Source organism: Anser anser (genome assembly GCF_964211835.1).
Source record: "Anser anser genome assembly, chromosome: Z".
Lineage (NCBI taxonomy): Eukaryota > Metazoa > Chordata > Aves > Anseriformes > Anatidae > Anser > Anser anser.
Genome location: NC_139723.1, coordinates 38,102,748 through 38,112,838, shown reverse-complemented (window position 1 = coordinate 38,112,838; position 10,091 = coordinate 38,102,748). Strand labels below are relative to the sequence as shown.

Genomic DNA, 10,091 nt, shown 5'->3' with positions numbered 1-10,091 from the left:
ATCCTGAGAAAGATAACACCTCTATTTTTGTACTTCAGTGCAGAAGCTAGAGTGACAAATCTGATACTACTTGCTGAAAAATAAACCTATCTTGCCAAACCCAAACCAAACCAAACCAAACCAACCAACCAACCAACCAAAAAACAAACAAACAGACAAACAAAAATGACCACCAAACCATAAAGGAATAGAGATTTGTTTTCAGTTATAAAATGTTTCAGTGTATTCCTACTTTCAAAGATATAATGGAATGGATATTTTGTAAGGTAACTGCAGACATTTTGGTGAGAACTGTTACTTCATTGCTAGATGATAAACTGAAATATTTCAATGAAGTCACATCATAGTTTTCTTGGGTGGGAAGTGAAGAAAGCAGCAGCAAGGGTGAAAGAAGGCAGTAAAGTTTGATATAAAAAGTCAGTGTACAACAGCATATTTGAAGAAAAGCTTTAACTCAACAAATCTTAAATGTTTAATTGATTGTATTGAATTTATTTGTGTACATCAAACACTTTTAAGGTTACCTTTGTATAAGTCAAATGAGTGACAAATTAAATTAGATATGGTTGGAAGGATTTAATGCACAAATAACAAATCTCATTTTGCAAATCCTTCAAGCGTGAAACTCTCTTCAGGTCAGAGTATGTTGTATATGGCAAGGGTGTTGAACATATACAGTGCTTCTACCAGTCTGTCGCAAGAAGCCTGATGGGAGAAAGTTCAAGTCAGGAACTATACCATAAAGCAGAAAGAAACAGAATAATAAGGTAACTGAAAAGATAGATTTCCACTTTTTTTTTTTAATTTTTTTCTGTTCCTGTCCTCCCCTCCCCCCCCCCCCCAAAAAAAAAAAGAATTACTTTGATAGAATCAATCTAACAACAATCTTTTAACAGCTGATCCAAATAAAATTATAGGTTAATTATGTGGACTTCATATGTAAATATTACAGGTTTATCACATAAAATTCACATGTAATGATAAATTCTGCATACTTTTCAACTCAATTCTGAAATAATGAGAGTAAGGCCACCACCTATGACATACATTTTGCCTAAACACAAATTTGATCTGAGAGTTTTTTGTTACTGTGACACTAAATCTAGAATGTAGACACTATAACCAAATAATGCTTAAACCTTACATGAAAATTAAATGAACAATATAGTAAACACTCTCTTTTTGATAAATTAATGAACTATTTTTATGCTTCATAATATTCTTGTCAAGGATGAAGAGACATTAACTTCAGAAGCATAGTTATCTTACCTAAAGCATCTGTGAGTTTTTTTTTTAAATATGTAGTCTCAATTTTTATTATAGAGGTGTATTTTGAACACATTCTTACGTTTATAAACAGCCTTTGCTACAAAGGAAAAGTTCAAGCTTTTCTTAAAGCATTTCTATTACACAGTTTTAATTCTAAAGAGTTACATCCCACTAGCTTTAGAAAACGCAATGGAGTGGATGAACGAAGCAGCTCTGCCTTGCAAAAAAGTCATGTGTATGGATGGTAGAGGTAAGAGTGAAAAAGTCATTTTGACCATTGGATGGTACATGAAGCATCCATGCTGACAATATATTAAAGCTTTTGATGGAAATTAATCTATGCAGAGAAAAGAAGCTTAATGGAGCAGAAAAGAAATCTTTTAAAAATGTCCTCTTTAGGTATTGCTAGACATTTAACAACTCTCTCTAATCTTTTCTTGGAACATTGTTATTTTACCACAGGCATAGAAATCTGCTGCTGTTGCAGAAGCTTATTTTTGTTGATGTGGAAAGAAACCAAGTCCAAAGAATCTGAAACAAATTTTCATATTATCTTCAACAGTTAGCACTAGTATTAAATCCATTGAAGATCATCAGTCTTTCCTGTATCTGTTCGGTTTGGTTTAAGACTGAGAAAGGCTGGTTCTCCATGGAGCCAGGAGTTGGACTCTATGATACTTGTGGGTCCCTCCAACTCGGGGTATTCTGTCATTTTGTGGTTCTAGGTTCAGTCCCCTCTCTGCAACTCCCTGAGGAGGGGAAGTGCAGAGGGAGGTGCTGGCCTCTGCTCCCTGGGAACCTATGTCAGCACACACAAGAATGGCACAAAGCTGTACCAGGGGAGGTTCCAACAGTAGGAAAAATTTATTTAGCATGAGAGTGGTCAAACACTGGAACAGCCTTCCTAGATTGGTGCCCCCTGCCTGTCAGTGTTCAAGAGGCATTTGGATAATGACCTTATTAATATGCTTTAATTTTTGGTTAGCCATGAAGTGGTCAGGCAGTTAGATGTAACGGTCTCTGAAGGTCCCTTCCAAATTTCCTCCCCTGCACTCCCCTCCTCTTCTCTCCCCTCTCCTCGTCCTGCTCTGCCCTGCCCTGCCATGCCCAGGAAGACCCTCTCACATTTTGTTTTGCTTTGTTTTTACCAGTGATGTTTGAATGCTTTATTGCTTTATTTTTCCAAACAGTGCTGATAGAGCAACATCTGTAGTGTTCTTCTCTAAACAACAGTACTGAAGACTGTCCCAGGTAATAGATGATATTTTTCTTTCCAAGTCTTGACAGCCATTCTGCTTAAGGGAGCACCCTAACTCTGAGACTGAGGTTTTCATAGCCATATTTGTGTCTAATCAGAAAGGCTAATGAAACAAAAATTGGAGACTAATGACACTTGATGCTGAGTCTGTAAGTCAGGGAACATTTCTAGTATGTTGAAAATAACAACCATGTTTCTTTCAGTGGGTGATACCTTGGCTTTCTAATGCCTATTAATTTTTAACAGAGATGTGGTTTTGCTCTATTTAGGAAAGAAAAATAGAAACTTTATTAGTCTGTTTGATCTTCCAACTGCAAACAGAATATTTTTCTTGTTTGATGCCATAGTTATAAGTGCTTCTCCTTTTGGTGCTTTTCATTTTCTGCATCCATCCCCAACTCACTTGTATATTGTGCTATACAAATTCACTACTGCTGTGATGGTACAGACTGACAGCACAAAGCATGATGCTACCCGCATGTGAATACTTGCTTAGTGTTTTGATTAGAGTCTAGCGAAGGCTGGAGATCCTAAGGCTACAACAAGCTCTTCCACTGTGTGTGTATTTGTGTGTGTGTTTGTGTGTAGAACCAAAATCTGCTATTTTTCCTTTTTTGATTTTGAAGATAGGAGCTGAAAAAGTGCCTGTCTGAATGTTATTTACAATCCAAATGAATTGTATAACCATTTTATTAAATAAGGGAGGAATATTCTGGTAAGTTTTGGGGAAAAAACATAGTTCAGATGTTAGATCTGGGAAATAAAATTAAAAAGAAAACTGGAAGAGAAGCAGCATTCACTAAAGGGCTTAGATTAGCTTCTGAAGGGGAGTATTGCCCCAACACAGGCCATGACACTGGGGATGACATTTCACAGATAAGACACAAAGCAGTAACACAGCTCTTTTGCAGAGTGGATCTACACCCTGCAGTCCCTATTCAGTGACTCTTCATGTTTAACCTACAAACTATCTGAATAAATTAGTTGTTTAAAACATGATGTCTGTTATCTGACCTTTCTGCTGAACTATCTTAACCTGATTTCTGCTTTTCCTGTTCAACTGAAGCAGTTCTCACTAAGGTCACTAATGAGACCTTCTTGCAAGAATGAGGTGCCCTTTTCTGCACTCTTCCCCACAGATGTCCCTGCTTTGTCTTCTAGTTGGGTTTTCCTTTGCTTTATCTTGCCAGGAATGTTGTCCTGCTAACTCTGCTAACATCACTGACAGCAAAGTCTTTCCTTGCTTTGTCCTCCTTTATGATATTCTCCAGATCTCTCAGTTCTTTCTTTTCCTTTTCTATGATCATCCCCTGGGATTTCCGCATCTGTTCCAGAGTTTCAATTGCTACATACTTTAACATTTACAAGTAACAGAGCAGTGTCTTATATGGAAAACCGATTAATTCTATTGTTTATCTTGAGTTATATACCAATACTGGCAGTGCCAGGGCTAATTAAAACAAAATTACCCATAATTTTTAACTCAGAAGAAAAGTTTTGTTACTCTGCCTCTACTGCCTCTAGCTACAGTTTGATTCTACTTTTTTTTTTTTTTTTTTTTCTTTTTTCTTTTCCCTCTTTCCAGGACTAATTATGAGTTAATGACTTCTCATAAGCTCAGTATTTGCTAGAATTGCAACTGAAGCATTTTTTTAACAACTAAAACAACCATTATTTCAGAAAACTCTATTTAAAGGCTTCTCTAATATAATCTTATATATAATGCAAACCATTATTTTCGTTAATCATAAAGTCATAGAATCATAGAATGGTTTGGGTTGGAAGGGATCCTTAAGTATCATCTAGCTCCAACACCCCCTGCTATGTGCAGGGACACTGCCCACCAGACCAGGTTGCTCAAAGCCCCCACCCAGCCTGGCCTTAAACAATCCCAGGGATGGGGCATCTGCAGCTTCTCTGGGCAACCTGTTCCTGTGCTTCAACCCCCATCTGAGTGAAGAAGTTCCTCCTAATACCTAATTTAAATCTTCTCTGTTTTAGAGGAGCCTTTTGCCTTTGCCTTATCACTATCTGCCAATGTAAAAAGTTGCTCTCCAAAATTAAATGCTTGTTTTATGGGAAATGGGCACTACATTTTAACCCTTAAGTTTTAAATACTTCTTCAGGCAATGTTTACATTGTTTAAAAATAGTCTGTCCAAATTTCTATTACTGGCACCAGAAACACTTTCCAGTGAATAAAGATATTCTAGTAGATAAAAATAATAATTTCAATTGTAGAAAAATGTGCAAGTTTATTTTCAGAACATGATCTGATTGATACGAAAAGCACAGTATATCATCCAATATACATCTAAAGTAATATGGCAATAATATCTCATGCAGTTTAAGTCACTTGTTGCATTTTAAAAACAGATGGCGACTCAGAGATAACCCTGTCCTTCAAAGCACCAGCAAGGAATTCATTAGTCAAAAGCCATCCTTGTAATTGCCAAGCTGCTTTAAACTTCCCAGTGTGATGCTGACCCTACTTTATTTCTCCAATTATTATTTTTCAGATAACTTTGACATTTTCCCTCCTTTACAGCTGAGTATAAAAATAAACTGATGTAAAGCAGTACTCACGCATATGAATTAAGCATCTTGACACTTTGGCAACTTTTTTTAGAAAGGTTAGATATGATCCATGTAGATGATTGAAACCCTTTGTGAACCTCATTTCTAGTCTTATCCTGAGCAGCAGTAATCCCAGATGTGTAATTTCCATTTTTTTCATTTTATCCTCTTCTTCTTGTCATCATATAAATGCTAGATCTCTTCTTCACCACAGGAATCACTCAACAACTTTTACTTTAAAATTGATCATCATAAAAATAACCCAGAGGTTACGTGCAGAATTTGTCTGCCTGAGTACATTTAGCTAGTAACACAAATGATGTGAATGGCAGTGTCTCTCAAATGAGAAATCGGATGGAGTCTCAGACAGAAATTATTTGCTGAATTATTTTTGAAATGACAGTGTAGGTGGGTCAAAAGTGTCAATATCTGAAAAGTGGACCCACGCTGCAGGCAATTGAAGAAATCAGAATGGTCAAGTTATATGCAGGTGTGGTTTCTCACTGTGAAATCAAATTATATGATAATCCATGAGTTTTGAAGCCTCATAAACTTCTTTTATTTGTTTGTTTGTTTTTAATTTGAATTTTTAAATCTTCTTATTGCCTTCCTTCAGTGAAAGGAAATCCTTTTTTTCTAGATAATGCAGTTATGAATGTCTTTTTGAGACCTTCTTCCTCTCCCCCCCCCTTTTTTTTTTTTTTTAATTAAATTAAGCAAATCTCTGCCTTATCTAGCATAGCTAGACCCGAGACCATAGGATCAAGTAGCTATGACAACACAAGTGTTAACTGACCACAAGTGAAAGAAGGGGTGGTCTGTAGCCTCTTTCAGTTAATACTGTTTACTTGGACTTCAGCAAAGCATTCAGCGCTGTTTCCCAAAGGCTTCTCCTCCTAGACAAACTGGCAAGATAGAGATTGTATGGGTGGTCTGTGAGATGGGTGAAAAATTGGATAACAGGCTGCACTCGGTGGTGATCAACGGTTTTTACTCAGGCTGGCAGCCTGTCACAAGTGGGGTCCCCCAGGGATGGGCCCCATGCTCTTCAATATCCTTATTAATGATCTGGATGGGATTGAAAGCACCTTCACTAAGTTTGATGATGGCAGTAAACTAGGTGGTGAAGTGGACACATCAAAAGGAAGATCCATCTTGGAGACACCTAGACAGGCTGGAAGATTGGGAAAGCAAGAACTGTATGAAGTTTAACTAAGACAAATGCAAGGCCCTGCACCTGGTACAGCACAACCACAGGGCCCAGTACAAATTAGAAACTGTGTAGCTGGGGAGCAGCCTTGCTCAAAGAGCCTGGAGGTCCCAGTAGACAACAAGCTGAACAAAAGTCATCAGTGTGCCACTGCATTAATGAAGGTAAATCAGATCTGGGGCTGCAACCACAGGGGCATTCTTCTACCAGAGATAGAGAAGCAATCATTGCACTCAGTACTTGCCAGGCCACATCTGCAGTACTGTGTCCAGTTCTAGTTCCTACAATTCAAAAAAAGGCATAGAGAAACTGGAGAGGCTTCAAAGAAAGGCTGTCAAGACAATCGAAGGACTGAATGACTTGCTCTGTGAGGAAAGACTAACATAATTAGATCTTTTCACCTGAGAGAAGAGAAGGCTCAGGGGGACCACATCACAGCATTCCTGTATTTAAAGAGTGGCTACAAAGAGGACAGAGACTCTCTTCACAGTGAGTCACATGGAGAAGACAAGGCACAACAGGTATAAGCTGCACCAGGAGAGATTTTGTCTTGGTATGAGAAAGACATTTTTCTTAGTGAGAGCAATGAATCACTGTAACAACCTTCCCAGGAACATGGTAGAAACCTCATCACTGGACATTTTCAACGTGTTTGGAAAGAATGTTAGATAATCTCATCTAGGTTCCCTTTTCCCATAAAAGACTGGACCAAATGATTTTTCAAGGTGTTTTCCAACCTGGGCTGTACTATGGTTCTGTGACTGATTCTCTCAAGGCTAAACTGTCAGTACTCTGCGTGGGCTTGAGAGAGACGGCTAACCTTTATTAAGTTATGTTAACTGTTGAAAGAATTGTGGATAAAATAATTTAATTTAGAGGAGAGTGCTGCATTTTATCAAAATATTTCAGCTAAATAGGGAAAGGAGATGTTATAACTGAAAAAAAATTATAACTTCAAGTGATAAATTTCTTTGAATTTTTATGGGGTCATAGCTACAACTTATTTTGTGCTACTGAATACTTACACCTCTCCTCCCCCTGCCTCCCTCCCCCCCTCGCCCCTTCATTGTGAATAACAGGAACTGTTACTTTCCTGCAATGACAAGAATTTCCTGAGGAGAGCTTATCTTGTATAGTCCTTAGCATTTACTAAGATAGGAATATTTAGATACTTGCTGATATCTTGAAATGCTCTTAAACCTCTTTTTAAACTTATCACCAAAATATTAATCTGTATTATAACATCATTGACTCCAAACTTGAATCTCAGTGGTTACTTGGCTTGAATTTCAAGCTTAAACATAGTCTAAACTGTGTGAAACGAGCTAGTGCTCTACAGGATGCAAATTATATGCCTTAATACCATGGATGTGGAAGTAATTGGGATGTGAAAATTGCCACCTAAGTTTTAATAAATGTCATTGCCAGTTTTAAGGAAAAGCAGATGGTCTAATTACATTAAAGAGACTGGTGGACCAAGACAGAGAAAATCAAGGATAGTGAGAGTAGTCAGAATAGTGGGATTCTCTGAGTGTCCTTTATGTCCAGGCCAGGTCAAGCAGTGTCCACTGTTTAGACTCATAAGATGATTAGAGCAGTCTCTGAAGTAGGCCAGGTGCTAAACAGCCATAAGGAATCTACCCTACATCAGAGGACTGCAAAAATAGAAATCATACGCAATCCCAGCTCCAGCATGTCCTCATTTTAATTGGGTGAAGGTTGTGTGAGAGAAGGAACAAGACAGTACGGCAGTTAGATGCAACCACATCACCTTCCTGATGTGCTATCAAATGAGTATTTATGAGGGTGTGAAGATGGAAGACTGAAGTAAAAGGCAGCTGTATGAATCTTGCATCCACATTATGAAGCTCCACAAGTTGCTGCTCTCTTTCCTTGCTAATAACAGAGGTCAAAAGCAGACAAATCTCAGGCTACCTGTCATGTGCCTTCTTCTGCAATTTGGGACCACCATTGTGAAGTAGAATATGTGATCATGACAGCAAATTGTGATTTACCTGGCTGTAAATTATTTACAGAAATCAATATTTCTTTTAAATCTTTGCAGGTCTTGCTTTTATTTTCATGTAAGATCTTTCAACAAGTGTTTTGGACTTAGTGGGTTTATCATAGAATCATCATAGAATCATAGAATGGCTCAGGTTGGGAGAGACCTTAAAGATCACCTAGTTTCAACCACCATGCCATAGGCTGGGATGCCACCCACTAGATCAGGTTGGCCAAGGCCCCATTCAACCTGGCCTTCAACAGTTCCAGGGATGGGGCATCCACAACCTCCCTGGGCAACCTGTTCCAGTGCCTCACCCGCCGTGGAGTAAAGAATTTCCTCCTAACCTCTAATCTAAATCTCCACTCTTTTAGTTTAAAACCATTCCCCCTTGTCCTTGATCATCAGATGATGATCTGATTGAGCAAAGAGTCACTCTTCATCTTTTTTATAATTCCCTTTTAACTACTGAAAAGCCGCAATGAGGTCACCCTGGAGCCTTTTCTTCTTAAGGCTGAACAGCCCCAGCTCTTGAACAGCCCCAGCAATTATTATCATTTGGATCAGATATTTAGAAGTCCAGGGGATGCATGGACTGATTCATGTAGTAGTTTGTTATGACTGAGACAGCTACTTTAGAATTTTTAAGTAAGAATCAGACCATGATTGGATTTTTTTTTTCCCTGTAGTAGTCTGCTACATTTACTATGCATTCTATCAGGGTATTTAGGAGAAAAGATAAATAAAGACAAGTTCTGTGATTTCCAAACGCAAAACCAAGATTTGCTGTGCTTTCCTTGTAACGATATATGTGCATTTTTTGCTCATTATCAGTATGCCTTTAGCCACATAAACTTCAGCTAGTGTTCACAGAACTCCTGTTCTTTGTGCAGTTAGAGTGTTATCCTTTCTTTTGAAGAGATATGGTATGGTATGCCAGAACAACCAAGAAAAAGTAGAAACGACTTGAGGATCACGATATTTGGCATTTGAATGCTCAGAACATGAAGGTGAGAGTGAATAGTATTCCCTTGGGTTCGAGAAATTGCAGATTCAGATGATAGTTCAGCAGTGAGACAATTCCTACCATAAAACATGACTGTGATTTCCATGACAACAGGCTCTGGCCAGGGAGGGTGACTCAGAGACAGAGATGATCCCACAGGACTAGCATTTACTGATGACTGCTATTTTCACTCTCTTGAAGCCAGACTTTGGCATCTATGAAGAGGAGGAGGAGGACAAGCTTATGTGAAAGCTGAATCAGTAGAAGGAGAAGCCATAATGGGCTGAATTCCTTCAGGCTGGGAAAAGTCATTGCAGAATCAAAATGGTCAGCCTTTTTCAGTGAGGATCAGGAGAGAATTGCTGCGTTCCACGGTATGTTGCCCTCAGAATTAGTGGACTTTTAACCATTAAACCAAGCAAAAGCATAAAACCAAGAAATTATTGCTGTCTGTGCAACTGAAGCACTTTTGTATGATTAGATGAGGATTTAGCTCTTGTAAGGGGTATCCAGGCAGGCTACTGGATGAGATGGAGTTGGGGTCAATATGTTGATATATTTCACTGCTGTAACAATATTCAGCGACCTTTGAAAAAGTCATAGGTGGTTCATCTATGAAGGAAAAAGACTATTCTGGACTTCTTCCATATTTTTTATATGGATAAGTACATACTTGTTCCAAGAGTGAAGGTTCAGGAGGTCTTCTTGTGATTTTCAGACTGGTTCTCTGTAAAATTAACCGTTTATCTTATTACGCACCAAGATTC

At 38.3% G+C, this 10,091-nt stretch overlaps 2 long non-coding RNA genes across 2 annotated transcripts in view; one reads left to right on the top strand and one right to left on the bottom strand.

The window, feature by feature from the left end:
* Positions 1-364: 364 nt before the first annotated feature.
* LOC310889436 overlaps positions 365-10,091 on the bottom strand; it is a 61,882-nt gene continuing 52,155 nt past the window's right edge. The window contains exon 4 of the long non-coding RNA XR_014576564.1: positions 365-705. This is a non-coding gene — a long non-coding RNA (uncharacterized lncRNA). The remainder of the gene's footprint in view (positions 706-10,091) is intronic.
* The window catches only part of LOC310889437, a 50,719-nt gene continuing 49,917 nt past the window's right edge, over positions 9,290-10,091 (top strand). Inside the window, exon 1 of the long non-coding RNA XR_014576565.1 lies at positions 9,290-9,698. This is a non-coding gene — a long non-coding RNA (uncharacterized lncRNA). The remainder of the gene's footprint in view (positions 9,699-10,091) is intronic.